This window comes from Atractosteus spatula, chromosome 2 (genome assembly GCF_055471065.1).
Source record: "Atractosteus spatula isolate fAtrSpa1 chromosome 2, fAtrSpa1.hap1, whole genome shotgun sequence".
Lineage (NCBI taxonomy): Eukaryota > Metazoa > Chordata > Actinopteri > Semionotiformes > Lepisosteidae > Atractosteus > Atractosteus spatula.
The window spans coordinates 37,975,309-37,993,575 of NC_142707.1; the positions used below are offsets into that span (position 1 = coordinate 37,975,309).

Consider the following 18,267-nt stretch of genomic DNA (forward strand, 5'->3'; position numbering starts at 1 on the left):
AAAATAAATCCTAACAGACAACAGACAGCTGAAAAACTTAATGAGGTCTCCTAGGCTTTGAATTGAAATAAAAAAGAGTTCCAAGAAAACTCCTTGAAGCAGGTTCTCTTCATTCCTGTAACCTAAGCTTCTCATCCGTATCACCCCATTGAAAGTCAGAAAAATTAAAAAGCACCCTTATCAAGAGACGATAAGCTTGGTAGAACAGGATCAGTACTGTATTCTCTAGGCTTTCTGTGGAGTTATTCACTTTGAAAAATAACGATGATAAGCATCAGCAGTCAGGTCTGAGATGTCAAGGTACATCTCCTAAGACAGCAAATCTCATCTTTTTTATTAAAATAAGACCATTCTCTTTTTTACATTTTGAGTTGCTGATGCATTACAAGTATGCAATTTCTGGTTGAACAGAATATCTCTTCATTGACTTATTTTCAATTTCAGATTCCATTTATAAACCTTGTTTAGCTGTGGCAGGCGTTTTCGGAGGCCCTTCTCAAACAGCTCAAAGTACTCTTGGATTTTGACATGAACTCAGCCTCTCATTTTTCATCTGGACTAAATGAAACTGCCTCATTGTGCTGAATTGATTCCAATTGTCAGGTGGTTTTGTAATGCAGTGTCTGATATGAATCTTAGGCTATCAAGTTTAGTATACAACACATGAACCTCTGTCTCCAGTGATGAATACTTACGAAAGTAGCTCTTGAAGCCCTCAGTGTTATTTTTATACATTTATTTGATTATATAACGTCTAGAATGACAAACATAAAAGCTGGTAAAAGCATAAAATTACTGCATGGACTACAAGAAAGGTTACAAATGACAGCGGGCCATTCAGCTCATCTAGCTCATTTAGTAATTAGTACCTAATTAATCAAAGGCTCCTTGTGCAGCCACTTCCTGAAAGAAACTAGGGTATCAGCTTCAACAACATGGCTCGGCAGCTTGATCCATACTCCCATAACCCTCTTCTGTCTCAGTGTTTCCCACTTTGCACTATAGTTACACATACATACTACCTGCATACAAACCTCTGCAATCGTTTACATACTGTAAAACGTCACCTGCCAAATGTTTGCCCAGATTTGAATTTTGTGTTTTTTAAATTACATGCTCCTTCTGCAGTGCATGCTAATCTTCCTATGTTTGGTATAATATTCAAATGTGTCTACTTTAATAACTGTACCAAAATATAGATCACTGATATAAAAAAACAATGATATTATGTTACTGTGGTACTCCACTAATTACATTACCACTATTTGACTATTCAACCCTTAACTATACCCTTTGATTCTACTTGATTCTCAATCCAAACACTACCCCACATTTCCCTGAATATTTACCGCTAGTAATTTGAGATTTAATCTTTTATGAGGAGCTGTTTCAAACACTAGAAAATCAAAATACATTATTTCTTGTGCCCTTTTTGGATCTATTTCTATTGCTGGTTGTTCAGAGAATTCTATTACAGTATGTTGGTTAGGCAAGACCTACCTAATGTTGACTAGACTGTCATTAGAAAAATCTTGTTGTTAGATTAGATTGTTATGAGTTTGTTGTGAGAATGCTATTTCCATTTTGGTGATCCACTGGTTTAGTTCTAATAATTCTTTCCATAACTTTATGTAATAGAAATTGTATTTCTTGGTATTTTACTTGGATTAGTATTCTCACCCTTATTCTGGATGAGTACAACATTAGCTATTTTCCAATACATTTCTTATGTTGTAACTTGTAACATCAGCTTTTATACAGTATGTCACTCATCTTACTGTACTGTTTGACTTGCAGATTATCATTAAATTGTTATAGTTAGGTGAACTTGCATTACATCTGCTATAACATATAACAAATTGTCATGATAACAATTTACAACACTAATTATTTCACAACTGCCTTTTAAATAGATGCATAGATGCAAGTGAATGGAATGCAAAGACCAAGTAAAGCTTATAGAAAACAACCATAATGTAGGATTAAATTTGGTTTGGAAGGATCATCCATTTAGATGGCAGGTAGGAGACCTTTGTGTATTCTACCTCAGTTTACTGTAGCAGTTGTAACGTGATGTGGAATACAACAACCTACTGTACCTTCTTCTAAACCAGCACTTTAACACGTGTCAGCAAACCTTCATTTCCATTACCTTAATCCATTGTTCCTAATTTTATTTTTATGTAGCATCATAAGTACTAGAGATACATTTGATACATTTAAACATTAACAACAATAAAAAGTGTCCGCAGGCAAAGGGTTTTTTAGCTTTAAACTTATAAAATATTTCTGTGTTGCCTCTGGTAGCATCACAGGGCAGCAATTAGGCTGCCAAATTCTTGCCTGCTCTTTGCCATTCGCACACAAAGCGCCCACAGACTTCCTCATGAATACAGCCACTTAGCAACACAAAAGACAGCTTTCAGAAAAAAAGTCACATCGACTTGAGCCACAGGAGGAAGGTATAATTAAGAGCCTTTAATGGCATGCAAAAAGCTTAAAGGCTGATTCAATGATAGCTGAGGAGACTAACTTTGTATTAAAAATAATTTTAAAAATGGACTGCCAATTCAAAGACTCAAGAGAAGCACAAACATGGTGATCTTATTTTCCTTTTCCCAGTAAAAGCTTTTTTATATTCCTTTATCAAAATGTTTTTTTGGTAAAGAAAATTGTCTTGGAAGAAAAAAAAACTGCAGACAGATTTCTACCACTCTGTGAGTTTCACAGTAGACTCCCTGTTGATCAGTCCACTTAATCACAAATGTTAACCAACATAATGAATTTAACTGTGTCGTGTCCATTCAATAACATTAGTAAACCTGCTACACAAGGGTTTTGTAATTTATCTGATAATAAACAAGGTAAATTTGTTAAATTAGAAGGACTATTTTTTAGGACAATACACTTTTAGGATATGTTTCTTCATGTAGTATGATTACAAATATTTTAAGATGCACTTCAGTGTTGTGCTTAATAAAACTAAGTGTGCTCCATGCCAAAAAGTAAGCATTTCTGAAATTCAATATCAGAGCTATTATGGGATTCAGGAGTGTGTCACCAGATGATTTTGTCACTACCCAAATATTTAATTCTGACATTTTATTGTGGGCTAAATCAATGGGCTTCAATCTTGGAGTGTGTTGTTATTGTGTGTAAAGTTATTCATGTGGGATTTCAGAGTGTTCTTTGTTCCCTTTCTTTACTTACATAAGCATATTAATATTGTTACCATGCCTGCAATTCAGTTTATTATTAAGATTTTTCTGCAAGAGAGCACACGAAAGAAGAGAAGAAAACAAATTATCCACCAAACTAGGCAATATTCTACAAAAATAATTATTGAAGCATAACCTAAAAATTAATTTATCATTTATAATTGTCTCTCCTTTTCAAGAGCTTGTTATGGGAGTTTTTTTATCTGAATCATTTTGATCTCCCTTGGAAAAGGCAAATATGTTTTATATCAGTAAAGTGTGTACAGTTTATACACCCTGAAGGTACAAGTACCTATTAATTGGGCCTACAATAACATATATAATTAAATAACATTAAATAACATTTTCACTACTGCACTGCTGAAATAACTGTACCTTATAGAATACTCCACATTTTTTTGTATAGATTCATTTTGATATTCAGCCTCGTAGATCTGATAAAATGCCAGAGCCGTCCAGAAACCAGACAATTCTCACAGAAAAATCAATTGGTAATATCAATACTGAGTGCATTCAAGATGCAGCATTTATGAAGTTGTCTCTTACATGGTAAGACATTTAACCAAACATTTAACCACTTTTACAAATATTCTCTGAATTACAACCTTTGTAATTACTTACTACTCTGTAATGCTAGTACATTTATGAGGAGTTCTCTTGCATTGTATTAACAATAAAATGGGATGTCAAATGACGCTGAAGTTAAGGTAAAATATTTTCATCTGGAGATTTGTACTTCTAGCCCTTGAGCAAGATTCTTAGCCTCCTTGTCTTAAGTCCTCTGTTAAAACAGATTTTTAACCAATGGTGTGCTATACAGATGCAGCCATTCAAAATGTACAGTACAAACCCATACCGCACGCAACTACGCACAAGCCAACACACCGTACTACGGTATATGATTGGCCAAAATGAAGGACAGGGGCACTCATGGTGCATTGGACGGTAGTGAAAAGATTTAATCATTTAATCCCTTTACTGTGCACATTTTAATCTGCTTAGTATTGAATATTTATATGGAATTTTAAAACTAAAGGGAAATTTTAGTAGCTGAGCATAAAAAAAATAGGAGCATAACGCATCTGAAGGTCATAAATTATATTAATTTAGGAACATAAACATATTATGTAAACTGTATATTGCTGGTATTGGTAGTTTAAAGAAAAAATACACACCAGTATTCCATTTCTCCCTAAACATTTTAAGCATCAAAGTCTTACATGTGGTTATTTCAGAAACGTTTTTATGTGCTCCTTCTGACCATGTTACTGTACGTTTATATACAGTACTTTGTGAGAAAAGTGATAATTTTAAGCTTTTCCGCAAATAGATTCGATATCGGAGTAAACAAAAGCATACTTTTAGTATGATTATTTGATTAATAGGGAATATAATATGGAATCGCATATCTAAAGAAATTAATAACGATATAATTATATTCATGTACTGTAGCACAAACAGTAGTATGAGACTTTCTACTGATATGTGTATGGCTGTTTCACTACTTGTTATGCGACTGTGTCAGTGGTGTGATAGCTTAAGTGACTGACTTATAACCCTAGGGTTGGGTGTTCAAATCCAGCTATTGCCATGAGTTTTCTTTTAACAAATAAACATTTCTTTGAAAAACTAAAATAGCAATAGCAAAATAGCAGTATTATGGACACTCTATTGACTATTTTATATTTCTAAATATCACAACATGTTAGAATCTAAGTCATTTATTAATAACAACGAATAGTTTCAAACTGCTACTGATATCATTATCATCAATAAAAAATGTGAAAAAAGTGAATCCTGGTTTTTTATGGTCTGTAGCTCAAATCCTGCTTAACTAAAAATTAGACAAGAAGAGTATTATTGGACAATAATATAAGATCGAAATATACGCCTGACATTAGAGGGTGGACTGCGTCGGCTACGCGGTGACGTCACCATCTTTCCCTCTGAATAGCTAGCAGCGACCTGTGCTGTGTGGATCCCTTTAGATCTCCCTTCAGATTTAAAAGGTTATTAATAATATCTTCAGTGTCGCATTAACATTGGAATGTTCTTTTAAGTGTAAAAAGAGGTGATACTCAATGTGTCTCCTTAATACATTTTCAGTTTACATACCATACAAGACCATTTTTTATGAATAATGTCTTCTGTATCCTATTAAAATTGGAACGCTTTTCACAGGTGTAAATCCACCTATTTTTTAACCGCTTTATCCAGGACAGGTAACTGTTTCACAACTCACCCTCACTTTCTTTTTAACCCTTCTGTGCCCGAATCGCAGCGGGTGAGAAAGAAACAAAGTGAAACTTAGAGTGTACACATATGAAAATGCATATTCTTTACTCAACAGCTTTTTAAAAACAGCACCCAATGATGTTTAAATCATGATGTCCGTGATTTCTTTACACAGAAGACTGACACAGCTACTGTATATTCGGCTAGTGTGTATTGTCTGTTTAGGGTTCTGTAGCATTCCAGTTAATGTTGTGTTTGTACTTGCAAGAATAGCGATTACAAACATTAAAAAACATACTTGCTTTATACTGTCCAACTGAGCAATCTTGCTTTTATAAAATATACCGACTTTTTCATGTTTGATGTGTAAGATGCTGTAATACAGTTTAAAATGATTAAAAGTCTAAACAGTGTCAACTTTAATTCTTATCTCTATTAATATAACTATCAAGTGGTATTAAATAAATACAGCTTTTTAGTTTAGATTAGTTTTCTAAAAATTTATTTAAAAAATAAAAACGACTACAATCTAATCTTCCCACGTTTGATCCCAAGAGGAATCACAATATGCTCCTGCTTTGTTTAGCGATGGTATGAAAACTAAATCTAAATGGAGAGAAAGCTATGCTGAAAGTTGATTAACATACTTAGAAGACAAAAATAACAATTTACTTTGAATCAATAAAGGCATTTAATTAAACATGCCTTTATGTTTTAATTTAAAATGGGGCTAATGGGGACTCTCTTATTATTTATCTCTTCTCTCTCTTATTGTCAAAACTCGTTCAGTTGTGGTTCTTTTGGTTTCACGGAGGGCTTCTCAGATAGTTGGGCATTCAGGTAGATTGCCAGGCAAAAGGATTAGTAAATATATTTTGTGAAAGCAAGTCAGTTTTTTGCGACACATAAAAGACATTTTTCCAAGAAAGATCTGATGATAAGGAAGAAAAATCACCCGTTTTTCGTGCACAAAAAGTGGTTATTAACGATTGAAACCTGTTTTTATCGCTTTTAAAGGCATGCAATTTCTAAGTTAAGCAGGAACATAAATAAAAACCAGTTTAACAACTCTTAAGCATACTGTAGTTTTTGTTAACACAAGTTTATCAGTGAAAAGACCATGGGCATTCTCAGAGTAGAATAGGCGTACCTTCCAATGAAAGACAATCCCCCTTCCCCCCACGGAGAGTCAAACAAATGTTTTCACTGCCTATTTAGTAGCTATTCAGAGGGAAATGCAGTGACGTCACTGCGCTGGCAAGCATGCTCTTTAGATAACGCGATTCCATATTATATTCCCTATTAACCAAATTCTAAAAGTATGCTTTTCTTTACTCCGATAGCAAGCGTATTCACAGAAAAGGTTAAAATATCACTTTTCTCACAAAGTATATAAACCATATGGTCAGAAGGAGCACTTAAAAATCTTTCCAAAATAATAACTAAATTCTGAAAAGTATGAGTTTCTTTTACTGTGATAATGAGCGCAAGTATTCCTGGAAAATGGTAATCACTTAACTTTGAATGTTTTGTGATATTTCGAAAGACCAACAAATTCAATATAGTGTCGATAATATTTATTGTCAGTAATAATATCAGTAGCAGTTTGAAATTATTTGTTGTTATTAATAAAAGACTTAGCTTTGAGCATGTTGTGATATTTAGAAATATAAAAAAAGACAATATAATGCCAATAATATTTGCTATTTAATTTTTCAAAGAAATGTTTATTTGTTAAAAGAAAACTCATGGCAATAGTTAGATTTGAACTCCCGACCTCAGGGCTATAAGTCAGTCACTTAAGCTATCACATCACTGACGCATCTACATGACAGGTAGTGAAACAGCCATACACATATCAATAGAAAGTCTCATACTACTGTTTGTGCTACAGTACATGACTATAATTATATCGTTATTAATTTCTTTAGATAAGCGATTCCATATTATATTCCCTATTAATCAAATTCTAAAAGTATGCTTTTATTTACTTTGATATCGAGCGTATTCGCAGAAAAGGTTAAAATTATCACTTTTCTCACAAAGTACTGTATATAAACATACAGTAACATGGTCAGAAGGAGCACGTAAAAACGTTTCCGATATAACCACATGTAAGACTTTGATGCTTAAAATGTTTAGGGAGAAATGGAATACTGGTGTGTATTTTTTCTTTAAACTACCAATACCAGCAATATACAGTTTACATAATATGTTTATGTTCCTAAATTAATATTGTTTAAGAGCATGTGAAAGGCATGGTGAATCAGAGATTCTCAAAACTTACCTTGTATGATTGGAAACGAATATGTGATCAGATCAACGAAATGCTGTGGTGTTACTTTTTGTCAATGAAAAAATAAAGTCTTTTCGTTTACAAAGATGGTTACAAAAATGTGGACCAGGGTAATACTTTGAGTTTACAGCTTGTCCAAGGTCATTCACTATTAATACTATTAGTAATATCTTCGGTAAAGATCTTGATGCTTAAAATATTTCTGCACAATTAAAATATTTATGATAAAGATGGTAGGTTGTGTACTTTTGTCCAACTGATTAATCTTGCTTTCATAAAATATACCACATTTTTAATGTATAATGATTAAATGATTAACATGCTGTAATACACAGTTTAAATGTAAAAGTCTAAAGAGTATACAACTTAAATTCTTAACGGATTCGAAAGTGGGTGTTTTCTGGTGACAGCTCAAATGCTGTACAGGAGAGGTTAAGCTTTATTAGCTCCACCTAGCGGTTTTACAAGGTGACTCCAGATACTATTAACATAATCTAATTTGCGGTATATTGCGACAAGCCCACCGCGTTGTACCGCAGCGTACCCCGTTTGTTTTGAATGGCTGCATCTGTAAATGACTCTGATTCTGCTGCACAAGAGCTGTTTAAATTTCATTAAATAAAAGCATGTTTCCAATCCTAGTCCTGGTGATCCACCCACCTGTCATTTTTTTTTTTTGTTCCTGCCAAGCCCTAAGTTACACTATCAAACCCTTCATTGATTAGATTAATTTGAACTGTTTCTTCCCAGCTTAAACATGCTGAAGCAAGTCGAATAAAATCCCCAAATGTGTGACTAGAAACAAAATGCAACTGAAGCAACTTCTTAGATTTAGCAAGGCTTCAATCAAGGTGAAAAGTAGGTGTGTGATTCACCAGGACAAGAATTCGGAACCTAGAATATGATAATAATGATTATTAGTTGTTGTAGAATAACAACTAATGAAAAAAAAACATTTTAATATGTTTAAGTACCAGTAGCCATTTTTGGAACAGTTATGACTTTTTCACCACTACCATAAAAATACACATAAGTAGCTTATTTTTCAAGAACTTTTAGCAACAGGTTACACAATCACTTTGCTTTGTCACAAATGGACTTTAGATAAAGTGTATTTAGAGGAATGCTGATGTAATGGAACTCTTAGCCAGGAACCAAAACAAAGTTTAACACAGATTCAAACCACAGCTTCTTCTGCACCAACACTGGCTACACAAACACAGTAATTTAACCAATAATAAAATTTGGAAACTATCTGTGTTCAGCAACCAGAGACGTGATAGTCAAACTGTTCCAGATTTCATGATTTTGTGATTTCCCATTTAATCTGGATATATTCTTTATACAGAAAGGCTACAGCAGTCTTGATAGTTGAAATACTGTATATGCCACCTACAGAAAGTTGGATTTCTGTGACACCTCAAGGAGCCTGATGATTAAAGCCTTTGGACACACAGTTTATCAATTTTCTATTTAAAAAAAGAGACCAAACATATGATTCATATCAATACTTTTGATATGAATAGCATACGAAAAAAAAAATAATCCCATACTAAATCTTCGGAAAATTAAAATGACAAAGAACATTTTCTGCTAAATGAAAACACAAATATGACAAAAAATGAAGAAAAAAAACATGATCAGTAACTATGCAAAGTTATGGGATATCTGTAATTGATATCAGTATATATGTATAAAACATTACTTATTCTCCTGTAACAACTGAGTATACTTTAACAATTACAAAAATCCTTCAGGTGATACTGCAAGTGGGCAATAGGTTTAGTCAAGCTGGAGATCCTTGTCTGAACCACATTGCCCAGAATGCAGTAGGGAATGAGACGCTGCCTTCAGTCATCTGATCACTGGCTTAAGACGATAGATTGGGTGACAATTTAAAAAGCAGGAAGTGGAGTCTTCCAGGGTCAGCCACCATCTGCTGTCTGAAGACTGAGGACAGATCCTGTTTTGCAAGTTGCACCAGAGGGAGTTAGAGAACGAAGCCATGGACTAACTGAGCTAGTAACTGATGAACATTTTGTGAGTTCAATTTTGAAGTTTTTGTAACCTTCAGACTTTTCTAGGGACTAAAGAAGTCTAGTTAGAAGTTCAAAGAAGAGCTTAGATTTTGATTTATATCTTTAAGTATTTTACTGCACGCTGTAAATAAAAGGGCTTTACTTTATGACTGTTGTTTGTGTCTGTTTTACCTTATGTTTATTATGAGGCCCCAACCAAAGGTGTGTCTCAGACTCTCATAACACTAGACAAGCTTATGCGGTGTTACAAAGAACCTATGAATTTAAAGCATTTAGTTGATCACAACAGCCCACAGAGGAAAAAACGATAGACACAGAATTTGCAGTGATTCTGATGATCATATACTGTAACTGTTGTTGGAGGCAGTTCTAAACCTGAAGATGAAAAAAAGCCTAATGAGGAGGGGTGTGGGGCGGATCACAAAAGTGATGTACACACCACAGGTAACTTCAAACCATGAGTATTTATGTACCTTTTCCTATAAATACTGTCCCTGTTTGTAATTGTCCTTTGGTTAGGAGTTCCCCTAATTTGGACTTTGTTTGCTTTGTCCTAGTATGTCCCCTTATGAGAGGTTCAATGATTTAAATCAGCCCATCAGTATTTTCTGGTGTATTAGAAGAACTTTATTAAACTTAGCAACAAGTCAAAAAGAAATTGTTTGAAACATTAAACTTTTATTTAGGAGTTTAGTTGTCAGTATTATAAAGAGATAAGGCAGGAAAAAAACTGGACTGCAGTACTATTTTAATTACTGTATATGTCAATGTTTTGGGGAGTTTTTTTTTTCTTGAATATTTTTTAAACTGTTATACTTAGTAACGGTATAACATTAAATGTCTGACTGCAGGCATTCACTGCTGGGTACACAGACTGTCTTAATTCTAGTATTACTGGATCATCTAAACTCACCCAAGGCAAAAGTAGCTAAACTGGCTAAAATTAATGCCGGTTGGTATCATCTGAACAGCTGCAAAGGAGTGTACCATCAAGGGGCTCTAATGAAATGTTACTTTGAATGTTAACTTCAAGAATTATCTGTATAATAAATCAACATATCTATCTTTAGAAAACTGTTACATAAAGTTGTTGAAAAACAGATATTTTAAAAAGCCCTAACAGTAGAATGGCATCAAACAGTCTAATTTTTAAAGAAAAAAAAAGTTTTTTTTAAAGAGATTTTTAAGAAACTTTATTATTTAATATATCAAGCTTAAAGCTTTTAAATGTACTGTAATTTTTGGCACTACATTAGTTATGAGAATTACATGTCAATTTTTTTTCTTTTTCTCTACAATTCTCCATTCAAAACATGTGGCTAAATCTTCCCACTCTTTTAATACAAAACAACAGCCCACAAACCAGCAAGGGGGCAAGCAGAGCTGTGCATGCTCTCCTCTAGAATCTTTACTGCTGTTTTACATACTGCAAAGTGCCTTCAGAGAATTGATACACTCCAAGGAAACTCAAACTGGAAAATGTGGATTGTATAAATATTCAACCGCTTTATTATGGCAAAATTAATTTAGTTCAGATGTACAAAATTACTTGACTAGTGGCACAATTAACTGATTTGTCTCTGAATGCATGCAATAACAATAGTTCACATACACCTATCTCCGTAAGGTCCAACTGTTAGGCAGTGAATTTCAAGCATAGTTATACATCTCTGTGTGTTTTATTTTGGATTAAAGTTAGCCACCTTGTCAAGCATCAAAATATACAGAAATCCTTTTCATTTCTCTTTTATGCTGTTTGTAAACTAAATATGTGAAAATATGTTTTGTTTCTGCCATTGATTCACAAAATGTGTATAGTGCTAAATATAAAGAAACACGTCATCTTTCTTCAATTTAATTAATTTTCATTTTGTGATCCAGGTAATCGAAAATCTGATTCCCTTTATCAAGTATTTTTTAGATCTTGAATCTTTGTCATTCTTACTGTCTGTTAAGGTTAAAAACATTTCTTTACCTACTCAAGGTAATTTCAGGCATCTTTGAAAAATACATTTTATGGTGTCTTTCCATAGTAAAATGAGCACCTTTTACAAAGAACTTACAAAACTATCACAGAACTCCAAGAATAAAATGTAAGACAGTCATGCAAATTGCCCATGTGGAGACCTTTAACCACTGAATTCACAAAAAAGAAATGTCACAACTCCATTATTCTTGGAAATGCCTGTGTTTATTTTAATGTGAAAAATTTTTGAGTCTTTCTGAGACTCACAGTGACAGAGTGACTCACTTAAATGACAGAATACGACTGTTGCAGAAGAGGTCCATTTGATTTTTTTTTCTCTCGTGCAGCCAACAGCATATTATTTGATTAAACTGGAAATAAAAAGTTGTATTTTACTCATAAATTACTTTAAATAATTTCCACATATTTTAATATGTATTTTAGAATGTATATTATAGTATAGGACTGGCTTTATTAAAGATTTGTTTCATTTCTGATTCCATAAATTAACACATCATTTTATTTAATGTGAATTAAAAATAATTATTTCTATTTTATATTTCTATTAGGATATATTTATATACTGTAAATGCAGTGTGAATATTATAGTAAATATGTTTGTTTGTGATACTATGTCTCACTTTCTTTAATGTGAATTCTCTGGTTCATTTTTGCATTCAATGATGGTGAAGGTTAAAATATCAAATCATGAGGAACAAATCTTCAGAAATTATGTTTCCACTAAAGAGATAACAATTATTCCACACCTAATTCAGAATTATTACCTTATAACGGTCACAGAGATATGTAATCAATCACCCTACCTTCCTTGTCTTTATGATCCTTAAACAGCTGAAACAGAACATTCCAAAACCCCAAGAAAGGTCAGGTAATCTATATATAGACAAACCAATGAATTCCCCTTTCAAGGGTACAAGGAAGTCATTCTCCAACGCACCTCAATGCTATGCTTGGAGATATAATTTCATTTAACAAGGGAAGGAAACTGAATACCATGATGGAGAGAACAGTGTCTTAAGGTTTTCTACCAATACCAGCGTTCCTGTCATAGTTTGTAGTACTAATGTAGTAAACATCACCAAATATCTGTTTTAATCAAGCAACTTCTCAGACAGAATACTTGATCACAGTTTCTTAACTATGGGGGAAACAATAAAATATGCATTTTATGCCGTATTAATTAAATTGTTATCATTTTATTTAAATCTGATACACCTTTTAATTTTGAAAAATACCATTATTATAGAGAGAATTCTAAAACTTTTGACAACTGCTACATACATAAAATATAACTATATGTTCCATTTGATAAAAACACATAAAAATACTCCAGTAAACATGAAGCATTTGAACCCAAAGAAAGCAAAAACTACACTTCTTCCATCTCAATTTTTCAGATCAATTATATGTATTCCAGCTTCAATACTGTGAACAACATTCTGAGGCACTGAGGAATTCGCAATGGACTATAACACAGGGGAACATTGTACATTGCTGAGTAAAATCTAGGGAAAACTATTTTTTTTCTTAGCCCCAGCTCCAATATAAGGAAAAATCTTTCAAGAAAAACTTCCACAGGTGTAAATCTTTGCCGTGTTAATGCAAAAAGAGATCCTTTTGTGTAAAAGTTTGATTAAAAACAGGAGTCAACTCACATGCTTGAACACCACTTGAAATTATTCTTTTTCCCAGTTTACCACCTCTTCCCAAATTAAACTGATACAAATTATTAGTTAATGAGAGTTTAGTATATACCCCTTGGGTGGTTAATACATGAAATACCTAAATTAAACATACAGTATACAGTAATACACCCATTGGAGCAAATCAAATAAATTCTAACTAGGCTTATAATAACCAGAGACACTTGTAAAACTGTTCTTTATTGTCAAATTTATGGGAGGCTTCTCATCCTTGTATTGGAACCAGCCCTGCATAGTTTATGGGGATTCACAACAACAGTATACAAAATCACATTGTTGCTGGTTGTTGGAAAACAATAATGTCTTTAAAATGCAATATAGACTACTTTATAGTTCTAAATTTTAATCAACTAAACATTCCACAAAGACTGGCACCTTAACACAATAAATAAAACATTTCCTTAGGATCTGAAGGCTTCATTAATAGTAAGACAATCTCAAGGAAATTATGTTCCTTATGTTGCACTTATCCTAATAAAGTTATTTATGGTGTCTGCATGAGTCATTTATGAGTCAGTGAAACAGAATCTTATGAATATAGGGCACCAAAATGCATTTTAATTTTCGTCACATAACTTCTTACTACAGAGGCGTTTTCATGGCATCTTAAACATTATTTTGCTAAACACTTTAGGGTGACAGTCAGATTGTTCATGCTTTTGAAACCTTTCTGTAACATGATGAAATTAATCAAATCCGTTCTCTATAAATACCGATTCTGCTTTAGTTATGCTCAGACATTTTCTATCTTAATTTTTCCCCCAAAAAAATCATCATTAAAATGAGACACATTAAGGTTGACGTCCACATTTTCTAAAATGTCTGGGCTTAGATTTTGCTTCATGCTGGCTTCCTAGCTTTCATTGTACTCATTGGAAGATCGCTTTCTGTTACTTTCTTGGAGATCCTGGGCTTTGTGGGAGGTTTTTTATAGGGTTTTTATTATGATTAATTTATCCATTTTGAAATATGTATCTCCTGTCAGGGTCGCTTATTGGCAGCAGCCATCCTGGAATGACAGTTTTTCAGATCAAATAATAATTGCATGTGATTCACTGATTAGCTGTTACTCAATAGATCAACTGGATGATAATCAGTCAGATAATTTATCTATAGGGTACAGGACAAGACATAAAAATTATTTATTTATCAAATTTGATGAAAAACATTGAACACACACAGACCCTATGGTGCTGGCACTGTTTAATGTGAATATTTTATATTCAATCTTAAAATCTTAAACCCACAAATTCTCCACCTTTCTCAATATGTTTCATATAAAAAAAAGTGTTTGCTAACCTGAACAGTAATTTAAAAAAACAAGTAAAATCAGGGCAGTAACTGCCGATTAGGTTTTTCCCTAGTTTTTTCCCACAGATTACACCCAAACTATTTCATTTAGTTTGTGCTCCAATATTCATTTTTATGATTGTTTGAGAATTTCCACATGCTCTACCTTCCACAGCACAAGATAGTGCTCACCTGGAGTATTTAGTGCAAACATTAGCATTAGCTACCTGTGACAGAACATTATGTCTTCAATAGCCTGACTTCCTTGTGCATGCTCAGATTTCCAAGGGAAGCATTTTGGATCTGACAAAACCCTGATGTTGAAAATTCAGGGAAAATTCATGAAAAACTCCTGTAGTCTTTGGGCAGATGGTACATTAGAATGTGGTACTACGCAGGGCTGGCCATCACTTAAAGGGTGGTCCAGGTGGGGCCACAGTGACTGACACGCTTGACACAGCCCGTTGGGAAAACTTTTTGTACCTTTTGTACATTTTTTTCCTAAAGTGGTGCACTGAAACATCCCCTAATATGACATAAGGAATGTCTTAATATTTCCATTCACTCCCTCCACCTAAGCTTGTTCACTCTTAAGACCTCTGAGCCCTTAGCTTGTGGACTCTCAAGATCAGAGACTCATACTCATGACACATCACCCTTGGTGTCATCACTTATCTGTCACATGCCTCACTCCCTCTCTGGCCTCCTCCGAGATCACCTCGAAGTTCTATCACATTGTTGAGCCCTTCGCTTGCAGGTTGCCCAAGTTCACTGAAATTCATGCTTCTGGTTCTCCTACTCATACTAATCTCTTTTGGGATTAACTGTAGAAGACCCTTGACTCACTTGGTGAATCCCATTTGACTGGACCCACTCTGCTGCCTTCTTTACTTTACTTGTGGGCCGACATTGTAATGACTGAGGCTGCTACCTGTACTTTAAAGGAGTCTTCCTGCACCTCGATTTCTCTTTTCCTTTAGGGGACTCCCTAAACACCACACACAGAGCCTCCTGCTTCCTTTCTCAATTATAGCCTACTCTCACTACTTGCTCTCACTGAGCCTCCAGATTCCTGCTTTAACTCACAATGACTAGTGGTTCACTCAGTCACTGAATCTCAGCCTTTGGATTTCAGGTTCATCTCCAGCCGCTGACATCTCCTCTCTATGCCACCAGGCTGGGTCTCACACTCTCAACAAGCTCTGAGTCTCCAGTATCATAACCTTGAGCCCCAGGCTTTACAATTGCAGCTGGTGTCACACCTCTCTCAAATGCTCAGCCACAACTTCCTTTACTCACAAGTCACACCTCACACTTTTAGCACAAAACTCAACATAGAGCACCAGACTCATGTTTTACCTGAGGCCCATAGACCTTTCCACCACTCTTTACTTAAAGTGTAAAGTGAGGGCCCCTCCACCTCACTCTGCTCTCTGGGCTTCACTACTCACATAATTCACATGATTAAGACCTTCTAGTGCATCTTTCTCATGCCTAGACATTGCTGTCTTCAATACATATCAGCATCGGTGTCGACCCTACAATCCTGTGTCCACTGCATACAACTTGTTGTGAGTAGCTACACAGTACCCCTTCCACCACCTTGTACTTCATGTGTAATCACGCTCATATTGACTGTCTGTTTTTCTTCGCAGGTAAGTATGAAATCAGTAATTATAAAACTGATTTTATATCACAGTTGCTGCTTGTTAAATTCCAAAGTTTCTATAGATGTGGTGGCTGAGAAACAGAAACCTCTCAGATTACAACTCCACCTCCTGAATTATCCACACCATATTATGACAAAAACTATCAACAGATCCATCAGCTGAGTTTAGTAGTACTAGTAGTTTAGTATTTATAAAATTATAGGTTTGAACAAAATTATATTTTTGGAAGAAATTACTCACCTTTGAAAAATAAATACTCCTTTAAATAAACAAAATAAAGGAATGAATAGACACAGTCCAGTTGCAACTAGCACTGTTTGGAATATAGAGCCCAATGGCACTCTAAAAGAAACTCCTGTCCTGGTTGAGCCAATTGGAAACCCCCCCACAAACATACACAATCCTTTAGTTATTCTTATTTATCACATCCTATTGAATTAGTGGCAAGTTTTTTTCGGTGTATATCCTCCCAAACTGCAACATTAAAAAATATACAATTCCAAATGTGCTTTAAGGAACCTTAATGTCAGGTCTCTGTAGGTGAAAGATGAAAAGCTAATTACATTACCATTTCCTTTTGTCCTTTATTGACATGTAATCCCAATAATGCCTACATGTATTTGGAATTATAATTGATTAGAGACTTTTTAAATAGCATCTTCATCCTATGCTAATACATTTTACTGACAAAGCACTGCATGTAAAATCACAGCCAGTGATTGTTTGATACACCTAATACACAAATATAGCATTGATGCTTATTTTAATGCAAATAACTAGTATGCCTCGGGATGTGTTGCAACAATCTATTCTGCACATTAGATAATGATGGCAATTAACATATTCTTTGCTAAATTGTCTGATTACAGAAGTGGTTCTCTCAATTCATTTCATTGTGCTACTCAATATAGTAAATATAAGTTATTTAAAGAATAACTATATTTTAGTTTAAAGTATATTTGATAGGTTGGATGCCAATGATAAAAGCTTTTTTCATGCTAATAAATACAATTAAGTATAAATTTTCTTTTGTGTATTTATAGGAGAAAAAAAATAATCCTACATTTAAACAGAGTACACTCCAGCGTATATTTTAGAAATGTTTAAAAAATATGAAAAAAAATATTGTGATTTTCTATACAGTCACAATGGACAAATCCTAATCTAAATGCTTAGATCTAGAAGATGTGGATGTGCATTTGTATTTTTTTTATTTGTTTTTGCTTTTAGTTTAATCAGTAGATATGAGGATGACAACATTACATAAAGCGGACAAATTGAGGAAACTGATACACACAGGACCTAATCTCAAGAAGAAATGCAGTGTAAAGTGAATGCATTGGCTTTAAATTACATCCATTTGTCAGTTCTAGATATTCACATGACTTAAAAAAATGAATAACCAAAGTCAATAGAGTGAGGATTTCTGGCCTTCACATCCTGTGGACAGAAGATAAGGTAAAGTACGAGGATTTCACATAAGCCAGCTGTTTATAATTCTTTCAACGTTTTGTCTTGGCAGAGAATACATTTGCTAAAACACTTACAGTATTTCACCCACAGAGTGAATTAAAAGCAAGACAGGAATTAAGAGAAAAATGCACGTTTGGGGCAGCAGTATGGAACATGGTTGGACTTCTGAACTAAAAGGTTATGGACTTAAGTCTTAGGTTAGGTACTACTATTGTATTCCTGAGCAACATCACCCAAACTGATCTTAATCTGTACAAATAGATGTAATTTTAACTGGCTTTCAAAACGGCCAAATTTACTAATTAGGAACTATTTCTATACCATTGCGACTGCATGTTTCTAACAACAATTTTTTT

The 18,267-nt window shown here is 34.0% G+C and overlaps 1 protein-coding gene across 1 annotated transcript in view; it reads right to left on the reverse strand.

The window, feature by feature from the left end:
- plcb1 (phospholipase C beta 1) overlaps nt 1-18,267 on the reverse strand; it is a 366,687-nt gene that overhangs the window by 259,547 nt on the left and 88,873 nt on the right. The window lies entirely within an intron of this gene.